Source organism: Malurus melanocephalus, unplaced genomic scaffold (assembly GCF_030028575.1).
Source record: "Malurus melanocephalus ecotype Western Australia unplaced genomic scaffold, MMel_1.1 scaffold_220, whole genome shotgun sequence".
In the NCBI taxonomy this organism is placed as follows: Eukaryota; Metazoa; Chordata; class Aves; order Passeriformes; family Maluridae; genus Malurus; species Malurus melanocephalus.
In genome coordinates, this window is record NW_026623452.1 from 424,639 (window position 1) to 441,620 (window position 16,982).

Sequence of the window (16,982 nt, forward strand, 5' to 3'; positions counted from 1 at the left end):
CTTTTCTTTCTCCTTGAACGTGTCTGAACTGCTCTTCAATTTAGGAACTTCTGATTCAGTTGATCGGTGTCCTGAYAACAATCCTGCCCACAGCACCGTGTAAATCTTCCAGTGGACTGCTCCTCAGGCAAGAAGTCAAGGCATGCAGTGAAATAAAGGCACTCTGGGGAAACACACTGGGGGTTTTATTCACAATTGTCCAATGGGAACACTACCTTGTCAATCCATTTGCCTTCCCAGCAGTCTGCTGCTGGATTGACAGCCTGTCAGAGGACATCCCAAAGCAGACAGATGTGCTTACAGCAGGGAATCTGGCTCCTGTTCCCAGGGTTTGCCTACTCCTGACTGAAAGACTGGGATCTTGAAAACTGGTGCCAAGTTATGACTCTGGAAATCCCTCCTCAGTGTGCTAGTCCRTGATGTGCTTGGAGTTTGCTTCAATTGAAATCTCTTTCTGTGGTAAAATTTAAGGATTATTTAAAAAGAAGAATTAACTTCTTTCCAGTGACACTGTGAACTTTAATGCAGTGGGAATTTTGGACTCCTGTGAGGTGTAGGCTGTGTCTTGTGCTTTCTGTAGCAAGTTATGATTGCTGTTGCTCTAATTTCTTGTTTCTGCAGAAGAGTTGATCTTCCTTCCATCCACCCACTAACCCTCGTCCATCCATTAGCAGCAGAGAATACCATTTCTCCCACTTTCTGGCAGCTGCAGACAAATGACTGTCCTGCTAATAGTCCCTCTGTTCCAGAGATTAGTGCTTTAAGCATGTGAAAACAGTATTTCTCAGTTTATTTTGACAGTTTTATTTATCAGGTTTACAGAAAGCTTAACCAAGTCATGCTGTGACACCCCTTCCAAAATCATCTTTAACCAGTTCCAGCAAAGAAGCTGGGATTTGCTCACCATCCATAGTGTTCCATYTTCCTGTGCATCCTTGCTGGTATTTTAACCTTCCACCCACCTRACACCAATTACACTGGAGATTAAGAAAAAAAAAAATAAATCTTTCTTCTGTGATACAACCATCTTATTGTATTAGAAAAAAGAWTAACTACTACAGTGTCTGACGGCTGCACGATTATATAGCTCCAGAGGTGACTCAGGGAAATATTAGAAAGTTCTTCATAACCATTTAAACCTAAACTTTTCATGCTTAAGGGAGAGAAACAAACAGGCCTTGACTAAATATAAATTCTGGATGTATATTTTAGTGCAAGTTTTTACTGTAAACATGGTGAGCTTTGGGGCAGCTCCCAGAAGGACTAATGAGGGGATTTAATTGTCAGGTGGAAGAGATCACTTGGTGAACCTCCCTGGATGGTGTGGTTGTCTGCAGGAGCAGAGCAGACTTGGTGATAATAATGGCAGTTCCTTCTCTGTCACTGGGCAGGTGCTGTGACAACAGCCTCTCAAAGCCAGATTGCTTGGCTGGCTGTGGTGCTCAGTGCTGCAGAAGGCTCCGGGGGAGGTGGGGAGGTGAAAAGGTGAGTGACTGCAGGTACCCCTGTGAATTCCTGCGTGTGTCCAGGCTTGTCTGGGAACACAACAGAGATGCCTCTAATGTTCAGCCTGCCAGTAGCTTTTCTGGAAGCAAAATCTAAACCCCCTGTAAATTGCTTCTATCCTTAACATTTATGTAAACACCCAGGAGCTCTGTTCAAGCCGATGAGAAAGCACGAAACAGCCTCAGGGGAAAGGGTAGCARAAGAGAAACACTGAGGACTACAGCAGTGAGCACAGCAAGCCCTGCTCCATCCTCCTGTGCATCAGCTCCCTGGAGCACATGATGCCGATCCCCTGCCGTGCTGAGGGATGAGCACTGACAGTCTGAGGAATGAGATGTCTTCCTGCAGCAGCAGAAAAATCAGGCCCTGTGCACAAAGACTAATGCTGACACCCTCCCCAAAACAGGGCAGGCAAAGCAGCGAGGGGCTTCCTACRGGGAATAATGCTGTGCTGAGACTGGATGGAGCAGTCATTAACAGTATCTCTGCGGTGTATAATAGCAAAAAGCATTCACAAACGTTTAATTAAAATGAATTGAATGGCTGAATTTAAGCTGTTATTCCACAAGTTAAATGCCAGTTACCAAAGTGTTAAAATGCACAATCAGCACTGCATACATAAATACATCCCTTGGTCTAATCTGTAACTATAGTAATGTTGTGCACTTGCTAGAATTGTGCTGAGGGCTCTGGCTTTCAACTGCTGTTGCAAGAGCTGTCATCTATCACATTTTCTTGTCATGCTCATACTTCCCTTGCTGTTCACTGGTTAAGAAGAAGGGACTTTTTGAGCTCTGAGAARCCCTGGGAAATAAGGAATTGGAGAAACTAGAAGCCAAAATTTTAATGTTCTAGGTGATAATCCTTGTTAGGCTAAAAAGACAAATCCCTGGATTTTTCAGTTTGGGAAGTTAATTTAGACTCTAAAATTTTGATTTAAAAAGGAAAGCAAGGCCATTTGGACTTGTGGAGCCCAGTGCAGGCTACAAGGCTTTGCAGGAATTCCTTCATGTTTGTTGGTACTGTAGAAACGACCTTAGTAGAGCAGCTGTCACGTCTGTCCAGTCTGGCATCTTGTCTGCAGGAGGGGCTGACACTATATGTGTCAGAAGATACATGTGCTGTATTTCTTTGTTTAACAGATTTAAWTCTCAAGGTAGAGAGACATGAAACTTATTTTGCAAGTGTTCTGAGGGTGTTGTCAAACAGAACTGAATTTTTAAAGAGAAGTCTTCAAACTTTTAATGAAATATTTTATCAGAAAAAGTCAATTTAAGGAAACACTTCAATGACTAAGCATTTCTGAATAAAGACTTGAACTCCATAAACAGTGTCAAAGCTGCCAAAATTCTTGGGACAGTGCTGAGGAGTCCTCCTTGCTTGCCAGTCTTTTGCATTAGGCACACATTTTTCCAAGGTTTTGTTCTTCCTTTAGGATGTAAAATTTATTATGGAGTGAAATCACTATGAAACATTCCATTATCAAAACTTTAATTAATTGCTTCCTATTACTCATTAACTTTGCAGGTTTCTCTTTAACTCTGAACTAAGCACTAGGTACAAAACTGTTCTGTTGATTCAAGATGCTGCAACRTCTTGACATGGATGAAATTTAACYTGSTAAGYTCCTCTTGGGTCAGGAAATGGTCCAGCTTTTAATCTAGTGTAGAAAAAAAMMCCCAAACAAACAGAAAATGARTGACTTGAAGTRCACCATATGAAATATTAAAGAAATTCAAAGCCAAGTTAGTAAATGTTTTCCCCTCAGAGGCTGAGTGCTGTGTCTATAGCTGAGACATTTTCCTTGAGCAATCCACAGAGACCATCCCACAGTAGCACTGCTGAGACTGGGGACCCTCCTCAGTGCTGGGAATCACCCCCTCTCTCCTCCTTCCCACCACCACTGCCTGGRCCACTGGAATTAGGCTCTGTGCCAGCCAGGTACCCTGAGCTGTCAGTGCCTCCCATCCCATCTCCCACATTCACTATGCCCAGAAAGAGTGTTGTTCTTTTGGGGGCCCCACAAACAAAGCTGTCCCACAAAGCCATTGGAAATGCTCAGAAATAGACCCATCTGCGGGGAAAACTATAAGAAAAAGTGGGCTTGAGTGATTTCTGCCTATCCTAAAGGGGATAATCAGGTTTTCAAAGCATATTGGTGTGAGAACTCTGCCAGAGGCAGATATGAGAAATGTGAGTTGGCACATTTTATGGGTCCAGAAAAAAATGGGATCAGTCAAACTTTTTGGCTCCTTCAGCTTATCTCAKCTTATCTTTCTACCGTAGTGGTTATGTTTTGTTTCTTCCCATGCTTATTTAAACATTAGCTTAGTGAAATGAATTTGAAAAGGGCTGCAGACATCAGGTATTGTTATGTGTTGGCCTTTGACACCAACAGACAGTGTGTTTGACATGCAGATAGACTTCATGGGCTCTAATCTGACTTGTTCCCTGTATTATAATTCTGAGATGGCAGAAGATCTGACGGGGGTCACTTCAGCCTGTGAGCATTGCCTGTTAAACTGGGGACAGGAGCAGGAAGAACATAAACAGTGTTCATCTGTAGGTAGAAAGGTCATTTAGAGAAATAGAGTCACAGRCTTCATCTAAAGTAAAGAATTGTTCTGTCACTGAGTTTTTAAAAGAAAGAGCATAATTTGGCACCCCAGTTAACCACACTGGAAGAACCTAGGTGGTCACTTTCCCTGCACTCAGTCCCCAAGGAGAGCTGTGGTCACTGCCACCACCCTCCAGCACATGGCTGGTGCTTCCCACTCCACAGCAGGCCTTCCAGCCCGGGATTCCTGGGRGTGCTGTGAGCAGGGAAAATGAGGGAGGGCAATGTGACAGTGTCTTAAGCCCAGCCATGCCTAAGTGTGTGCCTGAGCAGCCTGTTGGGGTGGGTTGAATGAAGGTTTTGATCATGTGTAGCTCCAAAGGGCCTTGTAATTGATTGCGAGCGAGGCTSCGAGAGCATCCCAAATCCAATTCCAGTTACTGCCCTGTGCCCATCTAAATCCCCCCGACATGTTATTTGGATATTGTGCTGCCTTATAGATTCTCCATAAACTGCCAGGCAGGGCTGCTGTGTGCAGCTAAATTATTGCYGTGCTGTAACATAGAAACTGCCCAGAAACTGCCTGTGCACAGCAATATACAATTTTATACAGAGTTTGTTTTTTAACAAGGGAGGTTGTCTATGCTTTTATGATCGTATATGGGTTCCAGGTCTGGGCATCTTCATTAATTTTACTCTGTCTTCTACTGAAAATACCATATATTGCGTTTATTGGTTATCCATTGTGATTGATTGTGACTGTGACTTGGAGAGATGTAGATTTTTTTTATTTTAATTCTGTGCAAGTCTTCATCGAAGAGCAGATTAGTTCTGAAGAACAGGTGTGCTGAATGTGAAGCACTTGAATTTTAGGAGATTGGGAAATGGTGCTTTATTGTCAGAGCTCTTCTGTGTCTCTTCTCATCACCACCTTGGCAGCGTGCTTCTACTTGAGGTTCATCAGCATCACAACAAATTTGTATCTTCATGTCTTGCTCCAGACCATTTTCTTTTTAGTTACTGATATTGATCTGATAAGTGCTGAGAAGAAATTCATAGTGCTATTACAATATGTAGTCATTGGCTGCTTTTAAATCTCTTGTCCTGTCATGTATGAGAAAGCTTTCACTAAAGTAAATGTCATGTAATCATATTTATAGATATAGGTGATATATTATATATTATGTTGTTATAATTGGCTGTGGCTAATCAACAAAAGCAGCCATATGGTTTTTAATGGTCAGGAAAGAAAAGATCATATTTGGCAAGAAGAAAACAATCAAATTCCTTCAGATATCCTCAAGAAAGCAAGAGACCAAATGAAGAAGCTGAACAGCTTTAATAAAATTCTATATTATTCCTTTGGATTATTCAGGACTTTGCAAATGACTATCCAGGCTTAATGGCATTCACTGACATTATGACAACAGGGGATGCTCCACAGACGAAAAGGGGAATTAGAAGTATGTGAGGTTAACTGAAATGATGCTGCCAGTAATAAACCACTGGAACTAGACTGTCACTCATCCTCTTATTCTGCTTCTGGATCCTGATTATCCTGTCAGTTGTTCATATGCTTCTTCCATCAGCTTCAGTAAAAGGAAAGTGTGAAAAAGATGGACAAGATGGTCATATATTCAAAGAAAATGTACTAAATATTGTAAATATAGGGTGTGACATGTCCCACATTATGTATATGTCATGACATATAATTTCACTGCCAAATTATATGAGATGATACAGACTAATGCATTGTGAAATGACACAGCCTAACTCCAAGTGCCATTTGATGCAGAAAGATGCATTTAAAGAGCAATGTGGTGAATCCACTGTGCATGATGATTTGTGCTCAAAGTTGTGAAACTGCTGGACTCTCTCCTACCTTGGCTTTCCTGGGGCTCTGCTTCATAAATGCTAGCCTGCCTTGGTCTGGCTTATGGCTGCAAGTTGATGCTTCATCTCACTGGTCTTTGACAGGGTGACATGTTTCAACTGAGTGCCAGAAGCCACTTGTGATCCATTACCATAATTAAGGTTGGATATACAGACTTTTTCCTGTGCATTTTTTTTTTCTTTCCTTGTTTTTTCAAGCTCTTGAAAAAAATGAGACAGTAGCTCATGTTTGCTGGGAGGTCATTCCCACTACTTTCCCCTCAGAAATTGGACTATCCATCTTCCTTCTATGCATCCCTTACATGTTTTCTTTCCATCCCATAACTGCAGGCAACTGCAGCAATGGAAACAGAGAACAGAGCTGGAACAGCTTTGCTTGCAGAGGTAGAGCCCATCTCATGAAGRGCTGCTAGAAACACGTAGGACCACACACATATACACACAAAGTAGAAGTGTCCACAGGAATCTGAACGGTTTAACAGCAGCAAAAAGCACSCAAATTGTTATGTGCTACTTACCTGACTTCACTGCCAGGCTGTTTTTCTTGGTCTGGTACTTGGGGAGGAGAACTACATGCACTGCAGATGTTCTGTCACGTCATGTCTCTCTCAGGCAGCCACAGCAACTAAAAGGAAAAAGACCATAGTGACATGTCCCAAAACAAACTTAACTGAGTTCTCTAAAGCCAAGTGAAAGCGGGATTCAAACTGGGTTTTTATTCTGTGTATTTCAGGCCAACAGCGGGAACAAGGCTCCCCATCACATACGGGAAGGTGAAGCATTTGGGCAGCTTGGCAGAAACTCAAGAGAACAGGGGAATGAAGTGTATTTTTCTTGGTGAAGTTTTGAGATCCTTGTACAAAGTTTTGGATTTGAGGTGAGTGAGTAGGGCTAATAAGGARGTCTTAACAGAGTTTTGAGCTCTGGTATTTTGCTAAGTGCTAACAGCCAGACAGCTTGGAAGAGGACTATAAGTGGTACATGCTAACTGTGGGATGTACAATAGTCCTACAACTCTGCTGCTGYATCCTCCAAAACATGGAAGATAACATCTGGGAAAGTTAAAATTGTCAGCACATGTTTGCAACATGAATTGGAGCAAGCAAATTGCTGTTCTGGCTTTGACTGGCGACTTGACTATACATTGTTTTCTGGCAGTTTTCAATCAGCTGCTGTGAAGTTTCCATGCAGTTACTGTTTGTTATATGAGTGCTGTACATACTGACACTGACCTAGGCCAAAACAATAATGTTTATGGAATCATACAACGAAAGTGAATGGTAATCCATACCGTGAAAATTGGTGTAGCAGGGCTAGAGATGCTGGGCACTGCTGTGTACTCCCCATCCCACCTTTCTGCCTTCTGTGCTTAGGTCTGACACAGTGCAGGATCCCACAAAAAAGCCTTGCTTTGCCAGAGCCTCTCAGAAAGCGTTATGCAGAGCTAAATAAACGTCAGTGCTGGTTTAAATAAATTAACTGGATGTGGAAGAAAGGAACACCATTCCTGCTGTCAGGGACCAGTCTGGGAGTGCCAGGGAACATGCTGTAGCTGGGACACATCTGGGTGTCTCTAGCTGAAGCCTGACCACATTCAGGTCTGAAGCCGCTGCAAGACTGAGCTGACTCTTAGAGTGCTCCCAGGGTGTCCTTGTATTGCTGTGATGAGCTGAGAGCTGCCAACAGCACTGACCTGAGCCTGGAAACTGAAGATATATAGCTGTGTGTAGCTGTATATCAAAGGAAAAGAAAAATGGGCACTGACATTACAGGCAGTGCTTGGCCTTTCCTCCTTCAAATATCTTTGGCTTTATCTATCACTGATCTGTAGGAAATGGGAAGCAATGAAGTCTTGGTATTTTTGTCACGGGCCAGGTTTGCCAGGATTCCCGTGATGGCCAGGAGAATGCTTCTGCCTGCTGCAGTGTGAGAGCAGCCCTGCAGATCCCCACTGCATTGGGGTGGCAGGGACATGGTGCAGGTCTTTGGCCAACAGTGGAGGGGGGCTGAGTGGTCACTGGGCTGGGCCTGCAGACTTCCTTAGTTTGGGYGCCAAGAAGCTGCAATTCCAGGCAGCTGACTTGTGTCATGGGCTTTTTGCCTGTGATTGCTGCTTCTAAGATGTTAAATTAAGCCTTTTTTTCACACTACCAAATGGCAGAGCTATTGCCCTTCCATTTTTCAATACACCTACATTCCATACTTCCCAAATTATTGCTGGGGTGTGCCAAAATCCATGGTTCATGTGGGAGGGAGGTGTTTAATTCTGTCTTTTAATGGATTTACTGTCAYTTACTTATACGGTCCATTGTTGCTGTAGACATCAACAGCACTGATCTGTGTACACAATGTTGTGTGAAAAAGGCACGGCTGTCTCCAAGTCTCCACAAGTGATGTAATGGCCAGTAGTACTGGAAGGTAATTTTGTTTGGAGCAAGGGAGGGGAGTAAGTTTTTTTTAACTCCTTTTTTAAGCAGTTACTTCTGTTGAAGTTTGAGGACAGGCTAGTTTCTCTAAATTACTAATTCTGCTCACAGTAGGGAAAATTTATGTGCTGCTTGTGACTTTAAAAGTAAGTGTGTCCTTGGCTATGTTTGCCCGAAAATGGAGCAGTTTTCAGATTTCCTTCATACCTTCCTAAAGGATTCTTCCTTTAAATGTGGCTCTTAAACTCTTGCTTCATTAATATGCAATTAATCACTTGGCAATTAATTTAGCAGACATCTGTCATTTTGCATATTTTGTAGCATAATAACAGTTGCAGCCATTGGATGAGACCATTTGCCAATGAGTCTGAGATAATATGATGGTGTCAGAAAAACAAACAGAGACTGCACTTTCATCCTGGAGAGGAACCTTTCAAGTGCATCCAAGAATTCCACAGGGCAAATGCCAAGTCTCTGCATCTGTGTCTCCAAGCTATACTCAGACTTTCTTCCATTTCTTTTTGCCTCTGGGGATCCAGTAGCCACAGTGTGTCTGAACTGATCACTTACCACCAGCATCATCTGTGTTTTGGATATCTTTGATATCTTCAGCTCATCCCTCCCAGCAACATCTGAGGCAAGACTCTAATTAAGGACTGTTGTCTCTTCTCTTGGAGGTTAGTATTCTTGTACGTCTGTGGCCTCTGCTTTGAGACTCCCTGACTAATGTCAAGGACTGAGCAAATTACTCACAGCTTCTTGTCAGCGATGTTGCTTTTCCAAATTTTAATTAGCAGAGAATAACACAGTTTGAAATAAATGTAACCAAACCAAAAGTCAGCTCCAGTGAAGGGCTTAGCTTGTTAGCAGTAAGACTCTTAGGACTATATCTCTTTCTGAATGGTGCAAGCTTAAGACAGGTTGGAGGACTCCACAAACAATGAGTCCCAAAACTGTTTTTATACACACCTGCAGACAAGCTAAAAATATAGAACATCTGGTATGTGTGTATGCATGTATAAAATGAGCTTTTTTTTATTTTTCCTTTGCACTGAATGCTGCTATGTGGGCTAAACCAACATAATGTTGCTCGTGTACTTTAGAACTAAATCAGTCCAAAAGTGTGATTAATTCTTTGATCATGGAGACTTGCAAGCTGTTCTGTAGGACTCTGGAATTCTCATGTCTGGAACAGGGACTAACTACACATGTATTTTTATCATTACCTTGTGATGTGGCAGGAATTATTGTTTGAATCCCTTTAAGTGTTCACAAACCTCAGTGGAGCTGGTAAGAAAACTTTAAAATAGATAAAAGAAAGTGCTTCCTTATGCAGTGGGTGGTGAACTTCTGGATCTTGTGGCTATAAGTGTTTGTAGAGGCAGGCAAAATGAGCAGGTGCAAAAGAGATTAGGCATTCATGGACCAAGAATCTTGAAATGAATACTGARAGGGCTGAGCAATACACCCTGTGTATTGCTGTGTACCCTACCTCCTTGGTACAACAGCTYTGGGGGAGCAAAAACTAAATGGAGAGCAGAGAGCAACCAGTTTGACAGGCTCTCTCTAAACAGTTTATCCTGTTGCTACTGAGTCAGGATCCTTGGCCCAAGGAACCATTGATCTGATCCAGSAAGCAGTTCCTAAATCCTCATGTTCATATAACTTGTACTTGGGYAGTGCCAGCTGTCAGGTTCAGCCTTGGCCGTCGAGGGCCATTCCTTGTCAAATCTGCCATCAGAAAGGGCCTCTCTGATTGCCCTCTTGCTAGCACAGGGAGCTCACAGGGAGGCTGCTTCAGAACACAGCTGAGGCAGGYTGGCAAGTCTCCCTAGGGAAAATGGTTACCTTGACTTTTCCAAAGCAGCTATACTTCATCATGCAAATAGCAAGGATCATTTCTCACCAAGCCTCTTACTTTCAGAGGTAATATATCTCTAGCCATTTCCATTAGTTCATTGTCCTTCCCCAGCACTGTCCTTTGGCTCAGCTGCTTGGCTTCAGAGTGAGGCAAGATGGATCTGAGTGGCATTTGGCTAACATGCTCTGAAACACTCAGTTCATCTTAAAGGCTCTGCAAGTACCAGCTATTTCTACAGCCACCTCAGCTGGAATTAACAGGACAAATCAAGGGCAGTAAGAGCCTAAGCAAAAGGCTCTTTTTCCCTTATGTAGAGACAATACATGGAATTTATGAACCCACATCTTGGATTTCATTTCCCCTATTGAATCCCCTCAGTGCTGCAAAATACTGCTTGCTTTGAATGAGAATTTTCTTTTTGTATTCCCATCGCTTCATACTGCACATTCCGTGATATCCATTTCTGCTGTCTGTTTTCACAGAGCTTATGCAGTCAGATATCTGTGTTTAGGGTCAGATCATCAGTTGACAGGCACGTGCTGCTCAGGCTCCAGTGAAGCTATATTGACATTCTTTGGCTATGGAGAGTTGGGGCAGTATCTCTGAGAACACAATGTGAAGTGCTTCATATTTCTTTTGCTGGTTCAATGCTTGGAAGAAATCCAGCCAAAAAACAATGTGGATTAAAAATGGAAACTTCTTCTCCARTCCTCTCTGCATGCTGGCTCAGTGATCACATGAATTAACTGGGCATGCCTTTTGCTTAATACAGGGCAAACATCTCCTCACATGCAGCTCTGTTAAAATGTGAAAAAGTACAGTTGATCCWGCCTTTTTATGACCCTGTCAGCACAGCTGAATGTACTTTATCAGAGAGAGCACTTTTTAGGTTACTGTACCCCAATAAAACTCTCACAGGCTTTCCTTCTTTCCATTAGCTTGCTCTGTTGCAYTGATTTCATCATTTGTGAAGTGCAGATCGAAGGCATCTCAGCACATCTCACACACAATGCAGAGCATTAAGAAGTGTGAAAGAAAAACCAGCCAGTTCATACACAAACTCAGGGTAATAAACCTAAGAACCTGRCACAAAAGCAAACCCAGTAACTGTCAGAGAAACCATTTGTGTAGTAAAAGGGCGCTTCAGATATTTAGAAAGTACTGTTCCTAAAGCCTATTTAGGCACAAAGCATTCTTGTCACACTTTGCAACAGCTGTGATTAAAAACTATTTGAGGGTAAATGTGTTTTCTGGTATTTATCAGTGGGTCATTAACCTTAACAATATCAACATTTCAATTGTCAGCAAGATTAAAAAAGCCATTATAGCAAAATGAGCACATTGTATGTAGAGATATTGGAGTGCTGATGAATTACTAGCTCTGCTCAGATACAGACTTCAATAAAGGTACAGCTTTCAGTGTGGTGAGAAATAGAGGATGAATTAATTGTTGTGTGAAATATAAGGCTGAGAAGTTAGAAGCAAACCAAATGAGATGTTTTAGCACAWGGAAGGACTCAGAAGTTTTATCCACAAGACAAAGAATATACATAAGTTTTAGGGTTTTTTAGGTGATGGCAGTAATGATGGTGCAGACCTGAGTAATGAAGTCTGGGGATTCAGGCCCTGATTTATATACAGATGGGAGAAGGAGTSCAGGCAGGAAACAGGCTGATTCCACACACAGGACTGAGCAGAGGGACACAAAAACAGGGCAGTGGGTATGAAAGAGGAGAGGACCTGACAAGCAACAGTGTACTGCATCAATTTGCTCCCTTGTTCAAGCGATTCCCAAGGAGGATAACCCAAAGGACCATCTGGGCCTCTAATTTTTGGGGATGGAAATGAGTGAATAACATGCAGAATTTAGGGCCCATATGACAGGAATTGCTAATTGTTACCTGAYAATGCAAAGCAGGTACTGCTGAAACCTGCTGTTGAGAGAACCGTGGGCAAAAAACTCCTCTGAGAGGAGAAGTCTTCTCATTTCAAACCTGGTGCCAGTGCTCCCAGTAGGATACAATGGAAAGGAAAGCTCAGAGGGGAGCAGGCTGTGTAGGGAAAGAGATGGTTGGGGTAGGAAAGATAAAGGCTCACTGCATATGGAGGTAGAAGGGGGGCCTGACCCATGCAGCGATGAGATCTTTCCCATCCTCTYAGTGACACAGCCATGGTGAGTTTGGTTGGCAGGAAAGCCTTAGGAAGGAGCTCATTCCTGCATCACAGGGCCACATCTCCACTTGACACTTGCCTCCTGTGTGAGAGACTCTGCAGGATGCACAGGCAGCAAACGCTTGTGGGCTGCAGGGCAAGAAGGGCCAGGAGACAAAGGTCATGCCCCGACCCCAGGCCCGCCGATGGTTTTGCTCTCTAGTAGTTTTTAAGTTATAAAAGTAACGATATAACAGGAGCCTTTGAGAAAGGGTTTTTTTGTTGCTCTCTTTTCCCTCTGCTGGTTATTTTTCTAAGTGTGTGTGCACACGAGATGTTCTTAGGGGTTCATTTATTCCTGTCAGATAACTTTCATTACTGTAATAAAATTGCACTGTCTGACAGCTTTTATTTCTGGATTCTGAGTTGTCACGCTTTTCCGAGGTTTCCCTCTGACCTCTAGGATATGTAAGGTGAGGGAGAGACATGTCTAGCATTTGTGAATGTTTTAGAAATACCAGAATTCAAAAAGCCTGGCAGTTCCTGTCTGGTAGATCTAATTTCAAGCTCTAGTGCGACCATGGAACAAAACTGAAGGTCAGCCCAGAAGGCAGCACTAGGAGCAAGGCTGATGCACTTTAAAGTGAAGCCTCAGTGCAGAGATGACCAGAAAGGTCCGCCACACCTGACAATTGCAGATTCTCCAAGAACAGGTGGAAGTCTGACACCCAGCAGCCTCCTCTTCCTTTTTACATTTTTCTTCCGTCTGTTGCCAACATAGACACCCAGTCCCTTCTGCAACAGCAGAGACAGACTTGTTCTGCTYAGGAAACTTCAGGGACAGAGACAGGTTGGTACAAAGTTCTGTTCTTGTACAGGAAGGGCTGTAATACTTATTTTTAGGATTTCCAAATGAAAGGAAAAGCATATGCCAACCCTCTGCAAGGTGTCCTGCAAAGGTGTASCAGGTCTGATGCTTTTTGAGCAGTGTAGGATTTGCCCTACCATAACCTGCGTACATGTTCAACACTTCCCTGTGTGGGGACTGTTTGTGCAGTCCAGCCAGCTGGAGCGATGGCTCTGGTGGAGCTGCTTCTCCCACTCCAGCCATGCCTGCAACCTCAAACAAGTAGCCAGTGCTCAGAATACACAGAAGTGTCCCAACATACAGTGATGCCTGCTTCTCCTTTCCTGCTCTCCTGTTGCAGATCCCCATTGGAAAGGGGCACTGATCTCTCCTTTTCCAGTAGCAGAGGTTTCCATGTGACACTGCTCAGTATCTTGTACAGCACCCACTGCAAAGTCATAAACACCTGCCTTGTACTGGGCTATAAGAATGAAACCCGACCTGAAAMGTGGATTGTTGAGAATGAAGAAGACTTGACTTGATAGTAATGGGGTTTCTGGTGGAATCTTACACATAAAATTTAATTTTTAAATATTTTGGAATTTGTAAGTGTCTTTTAGGTGCTTTTGTCAGAAGGGAAAGAAACAGTTAGAAATAAAAGTAGGGGGTTGATGAAGATGATATCTAGTGAAAATTACCATAGTCATGTGGAGATCCATTCTTGCCTAACATACTTTCTATAAATTCAAGGCACATGGTGGCATTTGAAATGATACGGTACTAGTGTGGACTTGGTATGGATGCTGCTCAAGATGAAGGAACAATAGAGCAGAAAAAAAAAAAAAGGCACTAGAAAGATGACCTAAATGCCACTGAATAAGAATCTGCTTAGAAAACAAACAATATGGAGGATATCTGGGAGGAAAAATAACTCCAGAACCAGAGACTCAGTGGCATGGAGGGAAATAGATGTGCAGTCCAAACATGATAGTGGGCAGCAAGTGAAGATTGCAGTGCCATGCAAAGTGGCAGGTAGAAAGGTCAGGCAGTGGTCAGCTCTGGAAGCACGGATGACATGTCATCAGAGCACAGAGGCAACAGCCTTTCTCCAGGTGTGCCCAGGAGGGAGAGCAGCAGCCACAGGAATGGTAATAACACAAAGTGTAGGCAACTCAGAGCAATGCCAAACAYAGGAACAATTAATGGGATTTAAATCTATCTTTATAGTTAAAGAATAAAGATAGGAAAATGGTATATGGCTTTCACACTGATTTTCAAATGTAAAAAGAACTGTTTAGACTCTCCTGCCCTACACCTTTGTAATTGCAAGATAATATTGGAGCTTGGAYATAGCAATAGATACTCAAAAAAGACATGGTATCAGTGCCAGCACCTGCTATAAATGAAGCCAGTGGATACAACATTTTATGTTAAGAGAAATCCATCATTTCCAAAGATTATTGGCCAAATTCGACTCTCTTCATGTCTCTGTGCTTCAAATAAGGTAAATTGGSTATTAAATGAGCCATTCTGATTTATAACAGACAAAACCCTTGATGAAGGCACCATTCACAGCAATTAAAAAGATGGAACAATTAACAGTATGGATAATTGAGAGTGTAGTGTCTGATTGATTTATATATAAATGCATCATTATCTGTCAAAACATTTATTGTTAGCAATACAATATTCTTGGCATAGCATTGATAATGTTCTGCAAACTACCTGCTATTCAAACAGCGCCCATTTATCACCTGGCAAGATCCATTGAATCACATCTCATTAAATAGTTTGAAAATATTGTTCAGTGTCCTCCATGATGTCTGACTATCGTCAAATACTCCACTAGCTTTGCTCTTTGCACATCTTGACTTAGTGAAATTAGATTGCTTGAACTTAATGACTGCTGATCTACCAATAGAAATGACTGAGGGGATCTGATACATGCAAATGTGAACACTGAACAGTTTTCTGGAAATAAAGCCCATTTTAAGGAATACATTTAACAAGTATCTTGGGAAAAGTCGTCTTCTCATATTTCTTTTGCTATTTTTGGTTGACTTGAAACAGAGAGGAAGAAATACAAGAAGAAAAGATAATCGTGARGTGTGAAAGCGAGTTCCTCTGCGACTGTGTTTTATAAATATTTGATATAACCCTGTGCCTGAATGGAGCTTTGTCTGGGGGAATCAGGCAACAGATGTTTGGCCTTACCTGATAGCTACTTTGGCAACACACTTTACTTCCCTGTTGTGTGTGACACGGTGCTGAGGCCATGTTTGGTATTTATAGTCTTGTGGGGTGCCCAGGACAGATCCAAAAGCTGCAGAAGTGACGGGAAGATTTGTGCTGACACAGTTGGCTCTGGTTCAGCCTTGCTCTTTCTCTGAGCAAGGAAGGGACAAATGCTGTGCTTTGCCATGAGACTATTAGATGAAAAATACCRCTGCTCATCTTTATGATCTTCCAAATAGCAGAGTGCCATCCCTAYGTTAACATCATGATTCTATATTAAGAGTAAAAACTTAGGAGARGTTTAAACTTACATCTGTATGTTTTCTAAGTAAACATGGAAATCTGATCATTTTAACTAGAATGTAGTTTCTGTAGCAGCTACTAAAATATTTGTATTGCTTTTGCATTCCCAGGTTTGAACTAATATTGTTTTAAGTACTCTGTGTTCATAACAGAGCCAGTCGTTCTTGCAAAGAGCTCTGCAGTGCCAAAGAACATTTCTTAGTGCTATTTGTTAGTGTCTGCTGGCCAGTTAAGCACCACTGCAGATGTAYGATAGTCTGAATTTGCTAGAACTTAACCTCAGAAATAAATCCCTGCTATAAACAAAACTTGGCYAGAATAGTTGCTCACAATGAGCTATAAGCTAGTGAGGAGAGCAGTAGGGAGAGGAGAGTTTTCAATATCACAAATGCAGAGTGGAAGCCATATTTCACTAGTGTTGAATACCTTGGAGAAGAAGCTGTCATTTGACAACAGTTTGACAACAATCTCACACACCTGGGTGCCAGACTGTACCCTAGCAAAAGATAAAAATTCCTGAGCACTTCTCTGGCCATTCCTCCTGGAGTCTCAGCCCGCTTATGGTCTTGTGTGGGTTGTAACTTTAAAAGGAAGAGCTGGCAGCAAATGAGCCGGAGTCACTTGCAGGTTCTTTTCCTCAGAAAGCCTTCTGACCTTGAAAAGCCTTAAAGCTGTATTCCTCATGACAAATAACTTCTACTTAGTGCTGAGCACGTGTATTGTTGCACAGACAAATAGACAAATAACAATGTGAGTACATGCCTTGATCATTTATCCTCCTCAGAGGGCCATAAACCATGAGTAAATGCAACAAAAGCTGAAGATTAATAGTGGCTGCATAATGCTTTGCATTTTTCATAATGATTCTCTACAGATAGAATCAGTAAGTGTCACTAATTGGTAGGCACTTGTTCTGCAGGGGGGCCCAATMCTCACTCTGGTGGGGTTGGAGGTGAGTGGCTGGTCCTGGTGAGGGGAGAGCAGAGCAGGCTCCTCGGGAGCTGCAYGGGCTGTGCTTTTCCAGGAGCTGGAACTGAGGGTTGTGCAGTGTGGAGAAAGCCCAGCAGCCTGGCTGTGCAGGGCAGCTCTGCAAACCCACTGGTGGCTGTTCAGGCTTCAGCAGAAAGGGAAGGTTGGCCCCAAGCCAGCTGCTGAATTTAACATGTATTCAGCTGAATGACTGGGCTGGCATAATAATATAAT